The sequence below is a fragment of the Anabrus simplex genome, chromosome 5, assembly GCF_040414725.1.
Source record: "Anabrus simplex isolate iqAnaSimp1 chromosome 5, ASM4041472v1, whole genome shotgun sequence".
NCBI lineage: Eukaryota > Metazoa > Arthropoda > Insecta > Orthoptera > Tettigoniidae > Anabrus > Anabrus simplex.
The window spans coordinates 421,798,333-421,821,663 of record NC_090269.1 but is presented as its reverse complement, the minus strand read 5'-3'; the positions used below and the strand labels follow the sequence as shown (position 1 = coordinate 421,821,663).

Here is a 23,331-nt window from a genome sequence, read left to right as displayed (position 1 = left end):
TAACTCGGTTATTAGTGTTCATATTAATCTTTCTTTCTTATCACTTTAACCACCCGGCCTGGCTTTTCCGTCCGAATCGGCCAGGGACACCACCTCTACCGCCACAAGGGCAGTGTCGCGGAGCACGAGACTAAGCCCTCTCTACTCAGTTGACCCGGGGCAGTGGGAGCGGTCCAGACCCCTTAAACGCTTTAGAAAAATCTTCCCAGTGGCGGCAATCGAACCCGAGACGAGGAGGAATACACGCATAAATCAAAATTGAAAAGAATGCCCCGGGTGAGGATCGAACTCACGACCTTAAGATTATGAGACTTACGCGCTGCCTACTGCGCTACCGAGGCTACAGCAACGTCTGTACTCCGAAGGGTGCCAGAGATGCTCGGCGCGAGGTGATGCTCTGTTTTTGTCAGTTTACGAGGATGTCGGTAGGTTAATCCTTACGTCCTACCAACTGTTTGTGGAGGCTGCGGATGTATGCTCCTTGCGGGCACGTATGTCTTATGAGGGTGGGATAAGACCGGGAAGGAGGACAAGTAACTCGCCCATGCGGCCTCACCTGGTATGCTGAAGAGCAGCCCTTGGCGGGTGGCGTAAAATTCCATGGGTCCGGCGAGGAAGACAGAAGGAGGCGGCCGATCCTTAGGTTAGTTACCAATACGCCATTTGCCTGGAGGAGAAGTGGAAAACCACGTGAAATCTCGCCGAGGATGGCTGAGCTAAGAAACGTACCACTTTCTACCTTGGTGAAATCTGAAGGTTGAGTGGACACGGTTCCAAGACTCGTAAGACATTTCAAATATCGTGGCACAGTCGGGATACGATTGCGAAGCTCCTGGAATGACAGTTAGTAACAGGAACCGCAGCACCGCAGAGGCGGACGAACACACACGAATCAAAACTGAAAACAATGCCTCGGGTGAGAGTCGAACTCACGACCTTAAGATTATGAGACTTACGCGCTGCCTACTGCGCTACCTACTGCGCTATCGAGGCTACACCTAGTGGTGTACTCCGAGGGGTAGCAGATAGAACAGACTGAGACCCTCCTTACGTGCTACCAACAATTTGAGGACGCTGCGAATATATTTTCTTGCGTGTGCGTATGATTTACGCGGGTCCGCAATATTGTACCAGCCATTGGCTTTCATAAATGTTGTCTCTTTCCTTAGGTCAGTTTGTGAGGCGGCGCTTGTAAATTACGTGTAGCACTCTCCAATTAAGGGAATGATGCTAAATGCGCACAATGGTACTCAGTAATGAACAGGGCAGTAGCCTAGCCGGAATTCGCCAATATGGCAGTGGGTGTCTTTTACGAAATAACAATACAACATAGTTAGCCTCTGTGGTGTAGTTGTTAGTGTGATTAGCTGCCACCGGCGGAGGACCTGGTTCGATTCCCGGCTCTGCCACAATACTTGCGAAGTGGTACGCAACCTCGGAATATCGACTGAGTAGAGGGGAGTGTGAAGATCTCCTTACCCCTCCTGGAAGGTGTTTTCCGTTGTTTCCCACTCGTCCTCCAAGCGAAAGCTGGGATGGTACCTAACATGAAGTCCCGGCCGCTTCGTTTCTCCTTCTTTGTCTATTTCTTCCTCGCTGAGTCCGGTGGAAATACCAACATTGGAGGGTAAACATTAAAGAAGGAAGAATAATGTGTTGTGGAAATGCATGAGCATGCAAGTAAATTATGTTGATAGTCACTTTGCACCGCAAGTAGAATGCAAATAATCTTTCGTTAAATTACTATCTTCCTTTGTTAATACGTTTACCCATCACGGTAGGTTTATCCCGCGGACTCATCGAGAAATCCCAGCTCTACCACCTCAAGGACAGTGTTCTGGAGCGTCAGGCGTCTGGTCGGGGGATACAATTAGGGTGGGAGAATTAGGCGCCTGGCAGGATGTGAGGTTAGGGGCCTGCCAGAGTATGATCTATGGCCATGCCTTTGTGTGAGCCCCACTGTGTGAGGTTAAGCCCCTGCTCCTAGCCGGGATGTGAGGTTAAGCCCTTAATTTTAACCTAAGTGTGAGGTTAGGCCCCACAAATATGTGAGGTGAAGCCCCTATTTTTAATTAAGGTGTTAAGTTAGGCCGTTAATATTAACGATGGTGTGAGGGTGGGACCTTACTCTTATTCAAAGTGTGGGATTATGCCAGTAAACTTAACGGCGGTGTGAGGTTAGGCGCTTAATCTTAGTCAAGGTCTGAGGATTCGACCTTACTCATAGTCAACGTGTGAGGGTAGGCCATTACTCCTTTGCAAGGTCTGAGGTTAGGCCCGTAATCTTAGTCGAGGTGTGAGATTATGGACTTAACCTTAGCCAAGCTGTGAGGCTTCGACCTTACTCGTATTCAAGGTGTGAGGCTACGCCATTATTCTTAGGCAAGGTCTGAGCTTAGGCCCTTTAAGTGAGCCGTGGTGTGAGATTAGGCACTTAATCATAGCCAAGGTCTGAGGTTTGGACCTGACTCGTAGTCAAGGTTTCAAGTTAGGCCGTTAAACTTAGCCAAGGTGCGAGGTTAGACAACTACGCATAATCAAGTTGTGAGGTTATGACCCCCAAGGTTTGAGGTTAGGCCCTTACTCTTAGACAAGGGGTGAGGTTAGGCCCGACCAAGGTGTAAGGCTAGGCTCCCGCACTTTGTCAAGTTTTGAGGTTAGGCCCTTACTCTTTGCCAAGGTGTTTGGTTAGGCTTTTGTCCAAGTTGTGAGGCTAGGGCCCACCAATTTGTGAGGTAAGGCCCCGCCAAGGTGTGACTTTAAGCACTTACTCTTAGCCAAGGTGTGAGATTAGGCCTCAAAAAGATGTGATATTAGGAACTCACGCTTAGGCAAGGTTTGAGTATTGCCATCCTTAAAGTGGTTTTCCGTGGTTTTTCACTTCTCCTGACGCCAAATGGCTGGATGGTACCTAACTTAGGCCACGGCCGCCTCCTTCCCTGTTCCTTACCTAACCCTTCCAATATTCCCCATCTCCCGCAAGGCCCTTGTTCAGCATTGCAGGTGAAGCGGCCTGGGCGAGGTACTCGTCATCCTCCCCAGTTGTATCCCGACCCAGTGTCTGAAGCTCCAGGAAACCGCCATTGAGGCACTAGAGATGGGGCCCCTCACTGTGTTCTAGGGAAAAACCGAACCTAGAGGGTAATCAGATAAACTAGAAGAACTAATCCTTACTTAATTTTTGTTTATTCGTGTTGATATTAATCTTTCCTCCTTATCACTTTAACCACCCGGGCTGGCTTTTCCGTCGGACTCGGCCAGGGATCCCACCTCTACTGCCTCAAGGGCAGTGTCGCGGAGCATGAGACGAAGCCCTCTCTACTCAGTTGACCTCCCGGGGCAGTGGAAGCGGTCCAGACCCCTTAAACACTTTTAAAAAATCGTCCCAGTGGCGGCAATCGAACCCGAGACGAGGAGGAATACACTCATAAATCAAAATTGAAAAGAATGCCCCGGGTGAGGATCGAACTCACGACCTTAAGATTATGAGACTTACGCGCTGCCTACTGCGCTACCGAGGCTACAGCAACGGCTGTACTCCGAAGGGTGCCAGAGATGCTCGGCGCGAGGTGATGCTCTGTTTTTGTCAGTTTACGAGGATGCCGGTATGTTAACTCTTACGTCCTACCAACTGTTTGTGGAGGCTGCGAATGTATGTTCCTTGCGGACACGTATGTCTTACGACGGTCGGTGGGATAAAACTGGGACGGAGGACAAGTAACACGCCCAGGCGGCCTCACCTGCTATGCTGAAGAGCAGCCCTTGTGGGGGGTGACGTAAAAATGTCATGGGTCCGGCGAGGAAGACACAAGGAGGCGGCCGATCCTTTAGTTACCAATCCGACATATGCCTGGAGGAGAAGTGGAAAACCATGTAAAATCTCGTCGAGGATGGCTGAGCTAAGAAACGTACCCCTTTCTAACTTGGTGAACACCGAAGGTTGTGTGGACACAGTTCCAACTCTCGAAAGACTTTTCAAATATCGTGGCACAGTCGGTAATCGAATGCGAAGCTCCTGGAATGACAGTTCGTAACAGGAACCACGACACCGCAGAGACGGACGAACACATACATAAATCAAAACGCGGAACCACATTTTAGTACGAGCCATTGGCTTTCATTTAATGTTATCTCTTTCCTTAGGTCAGTTTTGAGGCGAAGTTTGTAATTACGTGTAACAGTCTGTAATTAAGGAAATGACGCTATATGCGCCCAATGGTACTCAGTAATGAACAGGGTAGTAGCAGTAGCAATAGGTGTGAGGTTAGTCCTCAAAAGATGTGATGTTAGGAACTCACGTTTAGGCAAGGTGTGAGTATAGGCCCCTACACTTGTTACAGGTGTGATTATAAACTCAGCTACGGTGTGTTGTTAAGATGGCACAAGTAGCCATGGTGAGAGTTTGATGTCCCAAACATACTCATGGTGTGAGGTTAGTACAATATCTGTGTGCGAGCCCCAATTTGTAAGTTTATGCTTCTGGTCTTACCCAGGGTGTAAGGGTAGGACTTTAGTCTCAGCCTAGGTGTGAGGTTAGGACACAACAACGTGCCAGGTTAGGCCCCTACTCTTACTCCCCAAAGTGTGAGCAACCCCAACGTAGCCAGGGGGTGAGGTTATGTCGCATACGTTGCAAGGTTGTGAGCTTACGTCCTCGTAGTTATCCAGGATGTGAGATTACCTCAGCATAATTTAGCCTACTTTTCAAATCTGCTGCGCTGTGACCTCCTCATAGTCCCGTGACCCACAACCGCCAAGCACGATCCCTACACCTATAGGCGGCTGCTGATGCCGTAAAAATGCACTAATCGTATCTTTCTTTCGTCTTCACGGATATGAAGTCTAACTAACCTCAGTCAGCGATATTGAAATCCAAAGATTTGCAAACTCATCGTTATCCGAAGTATACATATCAGGTTCTATCCCTTTACCAAAACTTTTCAAGATTCAAATGGCCAGCTTGTAATACAACAACCATGTATAGTAAACCCTCTACAGGGTGTCCCAAAATATGTACTAACTCTTCGAGTAGCAGTAACCCGTTTTCTCCCTTTTTACTGACAATATATAGCATGTATGGAATGATTTTGAGTTGAAGAATACAAATTTACTGCACTTTTCTTAGCAAGTGTTCAAATTTGCCACCATCATTATCCAGACGGAGCAGATAACGCAAGTATAGCATCACAAATTGTTTGAAGATATTCATTTTTATTTGGAGACGTTGTGTTTATATTTCTTGTTGGAACGCACGGATTGTTACTGGTTTTGTGACATAAAGCTCATCCTTGATGAACACATATAGAAATGAAGTTTATGGGCAACAAGTTGTGTGGATGCGGGGGTATTTAAATCTGCTTTTACATCCAATCAATCTTTCCGGAATAGTTGCCTCGAGATAGACCTGCACTTCATTACGGCAATGGGGAGGTGCTCCTACTTGTTGGAGTTACATTGGAAGAGCGAGTAATTCTTTTTGGGACACCCCGTATTTCTACGGCATCTTTGTGTACTGTAAGATACTGAACAGTATAATTATTTACAACTTCATCAATAAGTTACTTATGCCACGTGTAGTCATATTTATCATTTCGTCATCAACTAGTACCTAGATAATTTCCATGTTAAAACTTCCTGAGCTACACGTCTGAGGTTTGGAAACCTAAAGTTGTAAAAATGTTTTGTCTTCTTGTCCTAATATTACTAGTTTGTAAATGCTTCCGTCCGCCTCTGTGGTGTAGTGGTTAGCGTGATTAGCTGCCACCCCCGGAGGCCCGGGTTCGATTCCCGGCTCTGCCACGAAATTTGAAAAGTGGTACGAGGGCTGGAACGGGGTCCACTCAGTTGTATCTCCGACCCAGAGTCTGGAGCTCCAGGACACCCGTTGAGGTGGTAGAGATGGGATCCTCACTGAGTTCCAGGGAAAGCTGAACCTGGAGGGTAAGCAGATAAACGAGAAGAACTCTTAAATTATTTTCGTTTATCATCATCATCATCATCATCATCTGTTTACCCTCCAGGTTCGGCTTTTCCCTCGGACTCAGCGAGGGATCCCACCTCTACCGCCTCAAGGGCAGTGTCCTGGAGCTGCAGACTCTTGGTCGGGGGATACAAATGGGGAGAATGACCAGTACCTCGCCCAGGCGGCCTCACCTCCTATGTTGAACAGGGGCCTTGTGGAGGGATGGGAAGATTGGAAGGGATAGACAAGGAAGAGGGAAGGAAGCGGCCGTGGCCTTAAGTTAGGTACCATCCCGGCACTCGCCTGGAGGAGTAGTGGGAAACCACGGAAAACCACTTCGAGGATGGCTAATTTTCGTTTATTCGTGTTTATATTATTCTTTCTTTCCTTCTTTCTTTCTTATCACTTTAACCACCCGGGCTGCTTTTTCCGTCGGACTTGGCCAGGGACCCCACCTCTACCACCTTAAGGTCAGTGTCGCAGAGCATGAGACGACCCGGGGCTGAGTGGAAGCGGTCCAGTCTCCTTAAACACTTTTAAAACATCGTGCCAGTGGCGGCAATCGAACCCGATGGCAACAAATCATACTGACCACCACACCGCAGACGAGGACGAATACACTCATAAATAAAAATTGAATATAATGCCCCGGGTGAGGATCGAACTCACGACCTTAAGATTATGAGACTTACGCGCTGCCTACTGCGCTACCGAGGCTACATCTACGACTGTACTCCGAAGGGTGCCAGAGATGCTCGGCGCGAGGTGATGCTCTGTTTTTGTCAGTTTACGAGGATGCCGCTAGGTTAATACTTACGTCCTACCAACTGTTTGTTGGTATGTTCCTTGCGGGCACGTATGTCTTACAAGGTCGGTGCGATACAACTGGGAAGGAGGACTAGTAACTCGCACAGGCGGCCTCACCTGCTATACCTACGAGCAGCCGTTGTGGGAGGGGGGGTGAGGGAGCGTAAAATTTCATGGGTCCGGCGAGGAAGACAGAAGGCCAATCCTTAGGTTAGTTACCAATCCGCCATTTGCCTGGAGGAGAAGTGGGAAACCACGTAAAATCTCGTCGAGGCTGGCTGACCTAAGAACCGTATCCCTTTCTACCTTGGTGAACACTGAAGGTTGAATGGACACAGTTCCAACACTCGAAGCAATTTTCAAATATCGTGGTACAGTCGGGAATCGAATGCCAAGCTAGTTAGTAAGAGGAACCACAGCACCGCAGAGGCTGACGAACACATACATGAATGAAATCTGAAAAGAAAGCCCCGGGTGAGGATCGAACTCACGACCTTAAGATTATGAGACTTACGCGCTGCCTACTGCGCTACCGAGGCTACAGCTATTGGTTTACTTCTAGGGGTGGTAGAGATAACAGAGTGAGGCCCGGCGCGAGCTGATATTCCTTTGTTGTTATTATACGAACAAGCCGGTAGCACCCTCCTTACGTGCTACCAACAGTTTGAGGACGCTGTGAATATATTTTCTTGCGGGTGCGTATGATTTACGCGGAACCACATTTTTGTACCAGCCATTGGCCTTCATTTAATGTTATCGCTTTCCTTAGGTCAGTTTGTGAGGCGAAGTTTGTAATTACGTGTAACAGTCTCCAATTAAGGGAATGATGCTAAATGCGCACAATGGTACTGAGTAATGAACAGGGCAGTAGCCTAGCCGGAATTCGCCAATGTGGCAGTGGGTGTCTTTTGCAAAATAACAATACAACGTAGTTAGCCTCTGTGGTGTAGTTGTTAGTGCGATTAGCTGCCACCGAGAGAGGACCTGGTTCGATTCCCGGCTCTGCCACAATGCTTGGAAAGTTGTACCCAACCTCGGAATATCGACTGAGTAGAGGGGAGTGCGAATCTCTCCTTAGCCCTCCTGGAAGTTGTTTTCCGTTGTTTCCCACTCGTCCTCCAGTCAAAAGCTGGGATGGTACCTAACATAAAGTCCCGGCCACTTCGTTTCCTCTTCTTTTGATATCAATCAATCAATCAATCAATCAATCAATCAATCAATCAATCAATCAATCAATCAATCAATCAATCAATCAATCAATCAATCACTACTGATCTGCATTTAGAGCAGTCGCCCAGGTGGCAGATTTCCTATCTGTTGTTTTTCTAGCCTTTTCCTAAATGATTTCAAAGAATTTGGAAATTTATTGAACATCTCCCTTGGTGAGTTATTCCAGTCCCTAACTCCCCTTCCTATAAATGAATATTTGCCCCAATTTTTCCTCTTGAATTCCAACTTTATCTTCATATTGTGATCTTTCCTACTTTTAAAGACACCACTCAAACTTATTCGTCTACTAATGTCATTTCACGCCATCTCTCCGCTGACAGCTCGGAACATACCACTTAGTCGAGCAGCTCTCGTTCTTTCTCTCAATTCTTCCCAGCCCAAACTTTGCAAAATTTTTGTAACGCTACTCTTTTGTCGGAAATCACCCAGAACAAATCGAGCTGCTTTTCTTTGAATTTTTTCCAGTTCTTGAATCAGGTAATCCTGGTGAGGGTCCCATACACTAGATCCATACTCTAGTTGGGGTCTTACCAGATACTTATATGCCCTCTCCTTTACATCCTTACTACAACCCCTAAATACCCTCATAACCATGTGCAGAGATGTGTACCCTTTATTTACAATCCCATTTATGTGATTTGTCTATTTCTTCCTCGCTGAGTCCGGTGGAAATACCAACCCTGGAGGGTAAACAGATAAAGAGAGAAAGAGTAATGTGTTGTGGAAAAGTATGACTATGCAAGTAAATTATGTTGATAGTCCCTTTGCACCACAGGTAGAATGCAAAATATCATCCATCAAAATACTATCTTTCTTTGTTAATCCCTTTACTCAACCCTGTTGCTTTTCCCGTCGGACTCAGCGACGGATCCCACCTCTACCACCTGAAGGGCAGTGTCCTGGAGCGTCAGGGTCTGATCGGGGGTATAATTAGGGAGCGAGAAGTTATGCCCCTGCCAGGAAACGAGGTGAGGACCCTGCCAGAGTGTGAGCTCTAGTCCCTGCCTGTATGTGAGTCCGACTGTGTAAGGTTAAGCCCCTACTCTTACTCGAGGTGTGAGGTCAGGCCTTAATTTTAGTCTAAATGTGAGGTTAGGCCCCACCAATATGTAAGGTTAAAGCCACTGCTCTTAATGAACGTGTGAGTTTTGGCCCTTAACTTTCATGAAGATGTGATGTTGGGATCTTTCTCTTTGTCAAGGTGTGAGGTTAAGCCCTTACTCTTAGGCAAGGTCTTAGTTTAGGCCCTTAATCTTAGCCGAGGTGTGGGATTAGGCACTTAACCTTAGCCAAGGTCTGAGGTTTGGACCTTACTCGTACTCAAGGTGTGAGGTTAGGCCCTTACTTTTAGCCAAGGTGTGAGGTTAAGCCCCACCGACGTGTGAGGTTAGGCTCCAACACTTTGTCAAGTTTTGAGGTTAGGCTCCAACACTTTGTCAAGTTTTGAGGTTAGGCTCCAACACTTTGTCAAGTTTTGAGGTTAGGCCCCACCGATTTGTGAAGTTAGGCCTCACCAAGGTGTGAGTTTAGGCCTTTACTCTTAGCCAAGATGTGAGTTTAGGCCCCAAAAAGACTTGAAGTTAGGAACTCACGCTTAGGTAAGTGTGAGTATAGGCCCTACACTTCTTATAAGTGTGAAATTAAACTCAGCTACGGTGTCTGATTAAGATGACACGAGTAAGCACGGTGTGAATTTTATCCCCAAAACAATTTGTTTTTTGCTATCTTGCTTTACGTCGCAACGATACAGATAGGTCTTATGGCGACGATGGGACAGGAAAGGCCTAGAAATGGGAAGGAAGCGGCCACGGCCTTAATTAAGGTACAGCCCCAGCATTTGCCCGGTTTGAAAATGGGAAACCACGGAAAACCATTTTCAGGGCTGCCGACAGTGGTATTCGAACCCACTATCTCCCGGATGCGAGCTCACAGCTGCGCGCTTCTAACCGCACGGCCAACTCGCCGCGTGATGCCCAAAAACATACCCATGGTGTGAGGTTAGGACAATGTCTAAGTGTGAGCCCCATTCTGTAAGTTTATGCTTCTGATGTTAACCAGGGTGTGAGGGTAGGCCCTCATTCTTAGCCAGGGTGTGAAGTTAGGCCCCACCAAAGGGTGAGGTTAGGCTACTACTCTTATTCCAGGTGTGAGCCCCCCAAACTTAGCTAGGGTGGGAGTTTGACGTCGCACAATTAGCAAGGGTGTGAGATTATGCCCCCGTAGTTAGGCAGGATGTGAGGTTACCTCAGTTTAACTTGGCTAATTTTCAGTTCGCCCGCGCTGTGAGTTCATCATAATCACGTGACCCACAACGGCCAATCACGATCCCTATACCCATGGGTGGTTGCTGATCGCGTAAAAATACACTACTCTTATCTATCATTCTTTACGGGTACGGAGATCAATACAGCAATCAATGCTGATGTGCATTTAGGACAGTCGCCCAGGTGGCAGATTCCCTATCTGTTGTTTCCTAGCCTTGTCTTAAATGATTGCAAAGAAATTGGAAATCTATTGAACATCTTCCTTGCTAAGTTATTCCAACCCCTAACTCCCCTTCCTATAAATGAATATTTGCCCCAAATTTGTCCTCTTGAATTCCAACTTCATCTTCATATTATGATCTTTCCTACTTTTAAACACACCACCCAAACTTATTCGTCTACTAATGTCATCCCACGCCATCTCTCCGCTGACAGCTCGGAACATACCACTCAGTGGAGCAGCTCGTCTCCTTTCTCCCAAGTCTTCCCAGCCCAAACTTTGCAACATTTTTGTAACACAACTCTTTTTTCGGAAATCGCCCAGAATAAATCGAGCCGGTTTTCTTTCGATTTTTGCCAGTTCATGAATCAAGTAATCCTGATGAAGGTCCCATACACGGGAACCATACTCTAGTTGGGGTCTTACCAGGGACTTATATGCCCTCTCCTTTATATCCTTACTACAACCCCTAATTACCCTCATAACCATGTGCAGAGATCTGCACCCTTTAATTACAATCCCATTTACGTGATTACCGCAATGAAAATCTTTCCTTATATTAACACCTAGATAGTTATATTTGACCTCCAAAAGAAACGTTCACCCTATCAACGCAATAATTAAAACAGAGAGGACTTTCCCTGTTTGTGAAACTCACAACCTGACTTTTAACCCTGTTTAATATCATACCATTGCTTGCTGTCCATGTCACAACATTATCGAGGTTTTTGCAGTTGCTCACAACCTTGAAACGTATTCATTACTCTGTCAGCCTTATGTCTGATTCCAAACCTCATTCAGCGATATTGAAATCTAAGTCTTTGCGAATACATCGTTTCCCGAAGCATATCAACTTCGGTTCCATCCCTTTCCCACAACTTTCCAAGAGTCAAACGGCCAGCTCGTAATACAATAACCATGAATAGTAAACTCTCTACAGGATGTCACGAAATATGCTCGCTCTTCGACTGGCAGTAACTCGTTTTCTCCCTTTTTATTGACAAATACAATGTCCTTATTTATTTATTAGATCTCCACAGTGCTGTGAACCCTATTTTACCATAAGGTATGTTAAGGTTTTAGTTTATACAAAATATACAATTTCTCTGAAAAATTCAAAACATAAATGTCACAGGTGTAGAATATATTAGAAGTGGAGTGTGTTTATTGAAGACTTTATTTGTAAACCTTCCGTAGTACTTACGTATGATCTGAGGTGTGGTGATAGAATATTTTGTTTGTAATCCATTCAGGTACCTAACCTGTACAGTGTAAGAAATATTGTTGTACATAGGCTGGTTGTAAATAGTAGATTTCAGTTCTATATTTACTGGAAGTATCCAGAAAGTTATCACATGAATTTTTGAACAGGGTGTGTTGCCTTTTGTTTGTTGTATTCTAGAAAGTATTTTCTGCCTATTCTGGAAATGGAAGATTCTCGATCGTATGTATTCGAGAAAGTATAAGATCGCTACTGAAGTAGGAGTGGTGGTGATTATTGTTTTAAGAGGAAGTACAACTAGGCAACCATCCTCTTTATAACACTAATCAGAGGGGAAAAAATGGAAGGGATCCGACACTTCGAAAAATGAAGATATCGACCAAAGTAAGACAAGGGCCACAAAGGGCGTGAAAATGAAAGACTCCCTAGCCCTCGTAAACCTAATAGCGTCGGGATCGGAAAAGAACAAGAGTTGACCAAGAGAGGTCGGATAGGATAGATGAAAGTGAGGAGACTGGGACAAGTAAGTGGAAGCAATGCCAGGACTCAGCTAAGGGCCCAGTGGTCGCCAACCCACGCTCCAAAGTACAGAGCCCCCGAAGCCCCTGTTAGTCGCCTCTTACGACAGGCAGGGGATACCGTGGGTGTTATTCTACCGCCCCCACCCACAGGGGGAACTGAAGTAGGAGTTGTGATTGGTGAATCTGGGTGACAATAGGCGGGCTCATGCATTCTGATTGGCTACTCCAAGGCCAGGGTTTCCCTTATAAAGAGAGCGAGGCAGCATTTCGTGGTCTGACTGGTCGGTCTGTGGTCTGTGAGCGGTCTGTCTGTCAGTCTTCGATCTCTTGACCGTCCGAAGTTTTGATGCCGTCAGCGGCGCCTCGCTACCGGGATGGGCAATTTTAGGGGTAAGCACTCTTGATTTCCGTTCCAGCTTAAATTTCCTGTAATGTTCGTTTGCTTTTTCATATAGGAGTCTGCCCTAACCTCACCTAGATTCGTCACTTAATTATTTATGATGCCTTAGCTTTTCAGCTGGGCTTGCCCGTTTGTTTCCGAGGCATTCCCCGTTCCTTGTTTCGCTAAATATGTAAATTGTAGATTAATATATTTACCTTGGGGTTTTTCCTCTGGTAGTTCCGTGTCACTTGATGTACGCTAGAGTTTTTGAAAAGTACGTTTAACTTCACTGTAAATTGTAGTAGTGTATTACGTTTCTTCTTACTAAATTGCATTGTGCAACTGGATTTGCAACTAGATGTACAGTTTGTTTGAATCTTTGAACTTAAAGAAAGCTATTGTCAAAGAACGTATATTAATAGTTGGTGTATCTCAGCAGATCATGCAGGTTATATTTTACTATCGTTATGTGTCGGTACCTTCCGCACGGCGGAATTTGTTCGGAATTTATTTGTAAAGTCCATTTATAAATAATATTTTGAAAATTAAGGATCACGGTTGATTATTTCTGAAACTGCAACCTAAGCCGTATCCATGCCCTCGGTTGGTTCCCAGCTCCGTCCCACCTTCCTGGTTTATTGTCATCTAGTTGGCCCTACTGATATCGGAGCTCCGCGTAGTTTCAGCCGATGCTTCACGAGTGTGTAGTGGTTTCCGGTACTGTGCAATTACACTTTCTTTCCTCCCTTTACTGTGTTTAGTGTTTTTTATTGTAACCGCTGTAGTGTTGTTTAGTGTAGCCGCTGAAGTAACGGTTACAATAAACAGTAAAATAGACATGAACAGAAATGGAAAGGTAAGAGTATGATATGTACAATCCTTAATACTAGAGTAATAATATTCAAAATACCAGATCATAATATATACAATACGTACGTTAAAAAGATAATAAGCAGACACTATCAAATATATACTATATGTTTGAATACATCGTTCGTTCGTTCGTTCGTTCGTAATCTGTTTACCCTCCAGGGTCGGTGTTTCCCTCGGACTCAGCGAGAGATCCCACCTCTACCGCCTCAAGGGCAGTGTCCTGGAGATTCAGACTTTGGGTTGGGCATACAACTGGGAAGAATGACCAGTACCTCGCCCAGGCGGCCTCGCCTGCTATGATGAACAGGGGCCTTGTGGAGGGGTGGGAAGATTGGATGGGAGAGGCAAGGAAGAGGGAAGGAAGCGGCCGTGGCCTTAAGTTAGGTACCATCCCGGCATTTGCCTGGAGGAGAAGTGGGAAACCTCGGAAAACCACTTCCAGAATGACTGAGGGGGGAATCGAACCCACCTCTACTCAGTTGACCTCCCGAGGCTGAGTGGACTCCGTTCCAGCCCTCGTACCACTATTCAAATTTCGTGGCAGAGCCGGGAATCGAACCCGGACCTCGGAGGTGGCAGCTAATCACGCTAACCACTACACCACAGAGGCGGACTGTTTGAATACATAATCAATAAATTCTGAAAATTGAAAAGAGCAGCATGTTTTATAAAATATTGTTACGTGTAGGCGGGTAAATAAATGAATAATTGAGTACAGCGCCTGGTAGTGTCCTATGTCTATGATTTATTAACTTAGCACTACAATTACAGATTTACACACACGATAGCCGAGATTACAACTTACGCAAGTACACTCACACGGTTCGCGCTTTCTCTCTTAGTTTCTTATGTTGCATCTACAATGACACACACACACAGAGTTACACTACACTCACTCAGCCACTCAGTCACACTCGCTAGCGCTGTCACGGTCCACAGCCTACACATCAGTCTCGCAGGTCGGGATAGTATCCGCTGTTCACTCAATCCGTCGAACCCCGTTCGCAGTCTACACACGTCGTCACACAGTGTTCCCTTCTTCGCCGCTCCAAAACACCCAAGGTTCTTCTCCAGCAGCCAGCCACAAGGGACGTGCACACACACACGACGTCAGGGGAACAGGAACGAGTCCTCGGCTCCAACAGGCAGATAATTCATCAGCCTGCACCCTCCCAACCCATCACTGACTGCGCTCCAGCGAACTCAATCTCGCGCTCACTCACTCTTACTCACTAACTCCGTCTAACTCTCACTGACTGCCTCCAGGCAGGTCGTTCCTCTCTTATATACCCGCGCTGGCCCTTCTAGAATCGTCCGGATGTTCGATGGATCTAGGAAACTCGCGAGATGGAACACTCCAGATTAACAGTCGGGTAATTTTCGTCGTCCCATGCGGCGCGACCAGGGATAGAAGAGAGAACGACCGGCCCAGCGCTTAAGTGTTGCTCGGGATTGGCGCGCTCGAGGGTAAGGGGGGTGGGGCGATGGGTGACGCCGCCGGCGCGTAGTGAGTTGGCATGACGGACTCTATAACCATTACAATATGAAATTTAGTGGTTTTTCGAAATAGCAACCGCAAGTTAACAAATGCATCCTATGTCAAAACGTGGTCTCTCAAAAGCAGGACAGTTGAACAGAATGTGTTCTACAGTTTGAATGTGTTCAGCGCAGGAGCACAGTGAGCCATTTTGTGTTGGAATTTTGAATCGCTTGAAGTAAGCATTAAATTTACCATGAACTGAACGCACTTGAGTTAAATAAAAGTTGCACACTATATACTATATTTGCATCCCAGCCTACTACACACATTTGGGAAAAAACATGTCTTTGGTTACTAAGCCATTTTTGCATGCTAACCACTGTTCATCCCAACGAGAGAGCATTTCATCCTTAACGATTGTTTTGACAAAAGAAATCGGGCATTTAGTATAACTGTCTGACAAGTATGAATTACAAGTTTTTCTAGCCAATTGGTCAGCACTTTCGTTCCCTTTTATGGCGGAATGATCTCGCACCCAATCGAAACATATATGGTTAGTGTACTTCGATATATTCTCTCTCATATGTATTGCCAAATTGCGTAAATTAAATTTATCTTTTATGGAGTTCAGCACCGTTTGTGAGTCACTGAGTATAATCGCACACGCATTTGCTTTCAATTTTACAGCCAGCTCGACTTGAAACACAGATCAGTATTCCTTTAGTTCTATTTTATCAGAATGAACTTCTTCTTCACCCCCATATCCCACGAAGGCCAACTACAATTATGTTTCGCTGCTGGAAATGGGAGAACCATCTGTGTATATTGAATGGCTGTGATCTCTGGTACATGGATGTTAAAATACAGAGCTCATGTAATCTGCTGGATGTCCGGTGGCAGTATGATGTACAGGCAGTTCAAGTTCCACTTCTTCCCTTAGGATATATGGAATTATTTCAGTTGAAGAAATTAAATTTACTGCACTTTGCATCTTCGAAAATGTTCAAACTTACCACCATCGTTATCCAGACAGAGCTGATAACGTGCAAGAATGGAATCACAATCTCTTTGAAGATATTCATTTCAATTTGGTCCGACTTGTTGGCTGAATGGTCAGCGTACTAGCCTTCAGTTCAGAGGGTCCCGGGTTCGATTCCCGGCCGGGTTGGGGATTTTAAGCTTCATTGGTTAATTCCAATGGCTCGAGAGTTGGGTGTTTGTGCTGTTCCCAACATCCCTGCAACTCACACACCGCATATAACACTATCCTCCAGCACAATAACACGCAGTTACCTACACATGGCAGATGCCGCCCACCCTCATCGGAGGGTCTGCCTTACAAGGGCTACGCCTGGCTAGAAATAGCCACACGAAATTATATATGCCGTATATATTCTAATTTGGAGACATTGTCTTTAAATTTCCTTTTGAAACGCACCGACTGTTACTGGTTTTGTGACATAAATCTTGTCTTTAATGTACAGCCATCAGAGGAAGTTTATGGGCAACAAGTCGTGTGAATGCGGGGGTATTTGAATCTGCTTTCACATCCAAACCATCTTTCCGGAATAGTTGGGTCGAGATAGACCCGTACTTCATTATGTAATTGGGAGGTGGTCCAACTTGTTGGAGTTACATTCGAAGAGTACATTTTTTTGGATACTCCTTATTTCTACTGCGTCTCTGTGTACTGTAAAATACTGGCCTCTGTGATTATTCACAACTTCATCAATAAATTACTTACGCCGCTTGCAATCATATCTATCATTTTGTCACCAACAAATAATTTCCATGTTAAAATGTTCTGAGCTACAGTTTGGTAACCTAGTTGTAATAATGTTTTGTCTGCTGGTCCTAACATTGCTAGGTTGTAAATGCTTCCTCCATTTAGTGGTTTTATCCTTGCCTAATAAATATTGATCCGGTGAGTGAGGAGTAGAATATGAATCATCATCACCTAGAACTTCACTGGCAACATTTTCATGTTCGGTGTCACTAAAATGCTCACCGTCATCACAATGATCATCATCTCCATTATATTAAATGTCAGTTATATCTTCTTCCATTACTCTTCAAATTCTGTCATTTACAGCTTTGTAACTCTTACTTCACTTTGGATTATTCGTGTTTACATTTTTCTCTCTATTTTTCTTGCCCTCATTCTAATGCGTTTACCCCCCGAGTTGATTTTCCCTCGGACTCAGTGAGGCGATCCACCTCTATCGCCTCAACGTCAGTGCCCTGGAGCGTGAGACTTTGGTTCGGCGGGATACAACTGAAGAAGAGGACCAGTACTTTATTAAGCTCAACAGGGTCCTTGTCGGAGGGATGGGAAAATCGGAACGGATAGACAAGGAATAGGAAAAGAAGCGGCCGTGGCCATAAATTAATTACTACCCTGGTGTTTGCCCTGAGAAGAAGTGGGAGACCATGGAGAATTACTTCAAGGATGGCTGAGGTGGAATGGAACACCTCTACTTCGCTGACCTCCCAAGGCTGAGTGGACTCCATTCCAGTCCTAGTACCAGTTTTCAAATTTCGACGCAGAGCCAGGAATCGAACCCGTGCCTCCGGGAATGGCCTAATCACACTAACCAGAACACCACAAAGTCGAACTACTTCAAGGTGTGCTGAATAAAAATAAATAGTTTTGCATCTGCGAGACATTGGAAAACTACATTTTCCGTGGTAGTATGCTAAGGCTCCGTCTACTTTTGCAAATATTTCGTTAGAATAATTGCATTTACAATTTTGCACAAAGGCTTCAAATACATATCTAATTGCAGCAAGCTTATCTTAATCAGTAGTGTATTTTTAGGGGTTTGGCAGCCGCCCGTAGGTGTAGGGATCATCATTGGTAGTTACAGGTCACAGCGCAGGCGATCCGAAAATCTGCCTAAGTTAAGCTAACCTAACCCCACCCCTGACTAAGTTAGGGGCCTTCACCACACACCCAGGCTCATTGTGCGACCCTAACCTCACACCCTAGCTAAGTTTGGGAGCTCACACCTTGACTAAAAGTATGGGTCTAACCTCACACCTTGGCTAAGTGTAGGAGCCTAACCTCACACTCCGGTTAAGAGCAGGGACTTGACCTTACACAGTGCGGCTCACAACCAGGGAGAGGCTTAACCTTACACCTTGCCTAAGAGCAGGGGACTAACCTCAAACGCGGCAGGGGCCTAACCTCACATCTTGGCTAAGAGTGGCGGCCTAACCTCACACCCCGGTTAAGAGCCAATGCTTAACCTTACACAGTGGAACTCACACCCAGGCAGGGGCCTAACTTTACACCTTGGCTAAGGGCAGGCGTTTAACCTCACACGCCGGTTAAGAGCAAGTGCTAAACCTACACAGTGGGACTCACACACAGGCAGTGGCCTAACTTTAGACCTTGGCTAAGAGTAGGGGCCTGACGTCACAGCCCGGTTAACAGCAAGTGTTTAACCTTACACAGGGGGGCTCAAACCCAGGCAGGGACCTAACTTTACGCCTAGGCTAAGAACAGGCGCTTAACGTCATACCCCAGTTAAGAGCAGGTGCTTATCTTTACACAGTGGGACTCACACCCGAGCAGGGGCCTAACCTTACACCTTGGCTAAAGGAAGGCGCCTAACCTCACACCCCGTTTAAGAACAGGGACTTAACCTTACACAGTGGGGCTCACACCCAAGCAGGGGCCTAACCTCACACCTTGGCTAAGAGTAGGAGCTAACCACACACCATGGCTAAGAGTAGGGTCCTGAACTCACACCCCGGTTAAGAGCAGGTACCTTACCTTACAAAATGGGGCTCACACCCAAGCAGAGGCCTAACCTCACACCTTCGCAAAGAGTAGGGACCTAACCTCACACCTTGGCTAAGGGTAGGTGCCTAACTTAATCATTGGCTAAGAGTAGGTATCTAACCTTACACCCCGGTTAAGAGCAGGGACTTAACCTTACATGTGGGGCTCACACCCAAGCAGAGGCCTAACCTCACTCCCTGGCTAAGGGCAAGGCCTAACCTTACTCCTTGGCTGAGAGCAGCGCCCTAAACTTACACCCCAGTTAAGAGCAGGGACTTAACCTTACACAGTGGGACTCGCACCCAGGCAGGGGCCTAACCTTGCACCTTGGCTAAGGGCAGGCGCCTAACCTCACACTTTGGCTAAGAGCAGTGGCCTAACCTTGCACCTTGGCTAAGGGCAGGCGCCTAACCTCACACTTTGGCTAAGAGCAGGGGCCTAACCTTACTCCATGGCTGAGAGAAGGTGCCCAACCTCACACCAAGGCTAAGAGTAGGGGCCTAACGTCACACCTTGGCTGAGAGCAGGGCCTAACCTTTACTCCGTGGCTAAGAGTAGGTGCCTAACCTCACACTTTGGCTAAGAGCTGGGGTCTAACCTTACTCCGTGGCTAAGAGAAGGTGCCTAACCTCACACCAAGGCTAAGAGTAGGGTTCTAACGTCATACCCCGGTTAAGAGCAGGTACTTAACCTTACACAGTTGGGCTCACACCCAGGTATAGGCCTAACCTCACACCTTAGTTAAGAATAGGGGCCTAACCTCACACCCTGGCTAAGGCCAGGGGCCTAAACTTAATCCTTGGCTAAGAGTAGGGGCCTAACCTCACACCCCGGTTAAGAGCAGTGACTTAACCTTAGACAGAGGGGCTCACACCTAGGCAGGATCCTAACCTCACACCTTGGCTAAGAGCAGGACCTAACCTTACTCCTGGGGCTAAGTGCAGGACCCTAACCTTACTCCGTAGCTAAGAGTAGGGGCCTAACATTACTACTTGGCTAAGAGTAGGGCCTAACCTTACTGCTTGGCTAAGAGTAGGGGCCTAACGTTACTCCTTGGCTAAGAGTTTGGGCCTAATATTACTTCTTGGCTAAGGGCATGGACTTAACCTTACACAGTGGGGCTCACGCCCAGACAGGGGTTTATCCTCACACTTTGGAGGAGTTTAAAACTCACATTTTAACTAAGAGCAGGTGCTCACACCTTCGCTAAGATCGGGGCTTTCACCCTGGCAGGGCTTAACCTCACGCTGACAACGTATTAACCTAACCTAACCCAACCTAACTTGACGTTAGCTAAAAATGCGTAATTAACTTTGCTGACTGTTTCTTACGCCGGCTGCCCTTCCTTACGTCCGGATGCCCTTCTCGACAGAGATCATTAAGGTTGAGGCGTGCGCTGAGCATGGACTAAGTTTGAGGCTAACGCTGACCTAACTGGATGCTCGAAAAGTACTTGTCAGGACTTAGAGTACGATTAACATGAAACATTGCTTTTATGTTTTACGTTTACACATTTTATTCTCTGCTGTCTTCGTCTTCTAAGACTTTCACCTAGCAACATTCGCCGTAAAGCCAATTGTAAAAAAATAGTACATTATGAACTGGCAACAATTAAGACACGAGAATGTTTATAAAACGAGCGAAGCGAAGCGACTGTTTATGCTCGACGATAATTATAACTCTATTGTTTACATATTAATAAATTTCTGTCGAGATGTCACTTGACAGTTGAGTTTACTGAACAGACCGCAGAGCGCATGCGCTGGGTTATAGAATATCCGTGACTGGAACAGAGACCTTGACAATGTTTCCAAAGCTTTGATAGAATGTTATCATAACCTAGCTTTATTACAAATAGAGATTGTTATTGTACAGTTGGTGAAGTGGATTTGCGGGAATGTGCCGTGTGGTTGTGGAATATTGGAAGTAGGAGGTGCATTGATGTTAATATGTGTCCGACATGTTTTATTTTGGAAACAAGTGTTAAGCTAGTGCGTTGAGCGCAGGTGCGATGTTATCCTTACCTAATTGGTTAAACAGTTGTATCATAATGAATATCTGAACTCTGATTGGTGGAGAACCTGTATCATAATGAAAATCTGAGCTCTGATTGGTGGAGAACCTGTATCATAATGAATATCTGAACTCTGATTGGTGGAGAACCTGTATCATAATGAAAATCTGAGCTCTGATTGGTGGAGAACCTGTATCATAATGAAACTTGAACTATAATGAGCCTCATTAAGATTCAGATTTCAGGCATTTTCAGCATCGTCGAGCATAAAAATTATTACACCAGCAACTACAAGCGCGGCTACATTCTCAGCAATTTTAGCATTAAGTGACGTCACACGCTGCATATCTTTACGAAGCTGAATTTCATCAGCTACACATCTCAGTTCAGGTTTGACTAGCACGGTAACAAAGATAATGGTTTTTTGCAAGCGGCATCTAATACATAAATACCTCAGTACCAGTATTATGGAAGAAAATCTATTGCTTTATTGATAAGTCCATGCCCAGCGTTCGTCTCTTCCGCGTCTGCTTGTACGCTTTCCTTGCAGCCATGATAACTGTTTATTAACTCATTGGTTTTAGTTTCGTGATACAATTTTGAACAGTTGACAAGTGCGACACCGTCTCACTGAGGGCTCTTACACGCACTTACTTGTTGATGATGTAAACTACACGTTTGAAGCTCCGACAGAACAGGATCTTGCGTCCACTCACGAGGCACTTTCTCCCAAATCTTCTTTACATAATAATAATAATGTCATTTGCTTTACGTCCCACTAACTACCTTTTTTACGGTTTCCGGAGACGCCGAGTTTCCGAGAATTTAGTCCCGCAGCTCTTTTACATGCCAGTAAACCTACAGACATGAGTTTGACGTATTTCAGCACCTTCAAATACCAACGGACTGAGCCAGGATCGAACCTGCCAAGTTGGGTTCAGAAGGCCAGTGCTTCAACCGTCTGAGCCACTCAGCCCGGCAATCTTCTTTACAGTAATTGTAGCTACATTTACTAAAAATATGTGTTTAGTTTTTCATTGCAAGCACAAAACTTTATAGCGTGATTAGCTGCCATCCCCCGGAGGCCCGGGTTCGATTCCCGGCTCTGTCGCGAAATTCGAAAAGTGTTCTGAGGGCTGGAGCGGGGTCCACTCAGCCCGGGAGATCAACTAAGTAGAGGCGAGTTCGATTTCCACCTCAACCATCCTCGAAGTGGTTTTCCGTGGATTCCCACTTCTTAATCTGTTTATCCTCGAGGGTTGGTTTCTCCCTCAGACTCAGCGAGGGATCCCACCTCTACCCCACTGCCATGGGCAGTGTCCTGGAGCGTGAGACTTTGGGTCGTGGCCTACAACTGGCGAGGATGACCAGTACCTCGCCCAGGCGGCTTCACCTGCTATGCTGAAGAGGGGCCTTGTTGGGAGGGGGGAGGGGATGGGAAGATTGGAAAGTATAGACAAGGAAGAGGGACCATCCAGGAATTTGCCTGGATGAGGAGTGGGAAGCCGCCTCTGTGGTGTAGTGGTTAGCGTGATTAGCTGCCACCCCCGGAGGTCCGGGTTCTATTCCCGCCTCTGCCACGAAATTTGAAAAGTGGTACGAGGGCTGGAACGGGGTCCACTCAGCCTCGGGAGGTCAACTGAGTAGAGGTGGGTTCGATTCCCACCTCAGCCATCCTGGAAGTGGTTTTACGTGGTTTCCCACTTCTCCTCAAGGCAAAATGCCGGGATGCTACCTAACTTAAGGCCACGGCCGCTTCTTTGCCTTTTCCTTGTCTATCCCTTCCAATCCTCCCCCATCCCACCGCACAAGGAGCCTGTTCGGCATAGCAGATCCGGTCACCTGGGCGAGGTACTGGTCATCCTTCCCAGTTGTATGCCCCGACCCAAGGTCTAACGCTCCAGGACACTGCCCATGGCAGGGGGGTAGAGGTAGGATCCCTCGCTGATTGCAAGGGAAAAACCGACCCTGGAAGGTAAACGGATTATGAAATAACATTCGCAGCCACCACAAACAGTTGATTACACGTAAGGACGCTCCTGTCGCCATCCTCGTAAACTAACAACAAAGGAACATCACCCTACGCCGAGCTTCCATTTATACCTGCTGGCATTCCTCTTCTTTCTGCGCTTGACGCAGCCTCGGTAGCGCAGTAGGCAGGGCGTAAGTCTCATAATCTTAAGGTCGTGAGTTCGATCCTCACCCGAGGCATGACTTTTTAATTTGATTTATTCTTGTATTAATATGTACTTTCAATACGTACTGAATGTTAAGGAAAATTTCATTTTATTATATGTTTAATTTCCAGGGTTGGTTTTTTTCCCCCAAACTCAGCACCTCCACCACCACAAGGGCAGTGTCCCGGAGCGTGAGTCTTTGGGTCGGGGATACAACTGGATAGGAGGGTCAGTACCTTGCCCAGGCAGCCTCAACTGCTATGCTGAACAGGGGCCTTGTGGGGGCAGGGGATATTTGGAAAGTAAAGACAAGGAAGATGGAAGAAAGCGGCCGTGGGAAACCACTTCGAGAAGGACTGAGATGGAATCGAATCCCCCTCCACTCAGTCGAC

The 23,331-nt window shown here is 46.3% G+C and overlaps 5 non-coding genes across 5 annotated transcripts; 1 reads left to right on the top strand and 4 right to left on the bottom strand.

Annotated features, from left to right (window-relative positions):
• Window positions 1-268: 268 nt before the first annotated feature.
• TRNAM-CAU (transfer RNA methionine (anticodon CAU)) lies at window positions 269-341 on the bottom strand. Its single transcript has one exon. It is a non-coding gene; the product is annotated as a tRNA-Met (tRNA).
• Window positions 342-3,448: 3,107 nt separating this feature from the next.
• On the bottom strand, window positions 3,449-3,521 carry TRNAM-CAU (transfer RNA methionine (anticodon CAU)). The gene has a single exon. It is a non-coding gene; the product is annotated as a tRNA-Met (tRNA).
• Window positions 3,522-6,606: 3,085 nt separating this feature from the next.
• TRNAM-CAU (transfer RNA methionine (anticodon CAU)) lies at window positions 6,607-6,679 on the bottom strand. Its single transcript has one exon. It is a non-coding gene; the product is annotated as a tRNA-Met (tRNA).
• A 556-nt stretch (window positions 6,680-7,235) lies between these two features.
• On the bottom strand, window positions 7,236-7,308 carry TRNAM-CAU (transfer RNA methionine (anticodon CAU)). The gene has a single exon. It is a non-coding gene; the product is annotated as a tRNA-Met (tRNA).
• Window positions 7,309-22,900: 15,592 nt separating this feature from the next.
• On the top strand, window positions 22,901-22,973 carry TRNAM-CAU (transfer RNA methionine (anticodon CAU)). The gene has a single exon. It is a non-coding gene; the product is annotated as a tRNA-Met (tRNA).
• Window positions 22,974-23,331: the final 358 nt, after the last annotated feature.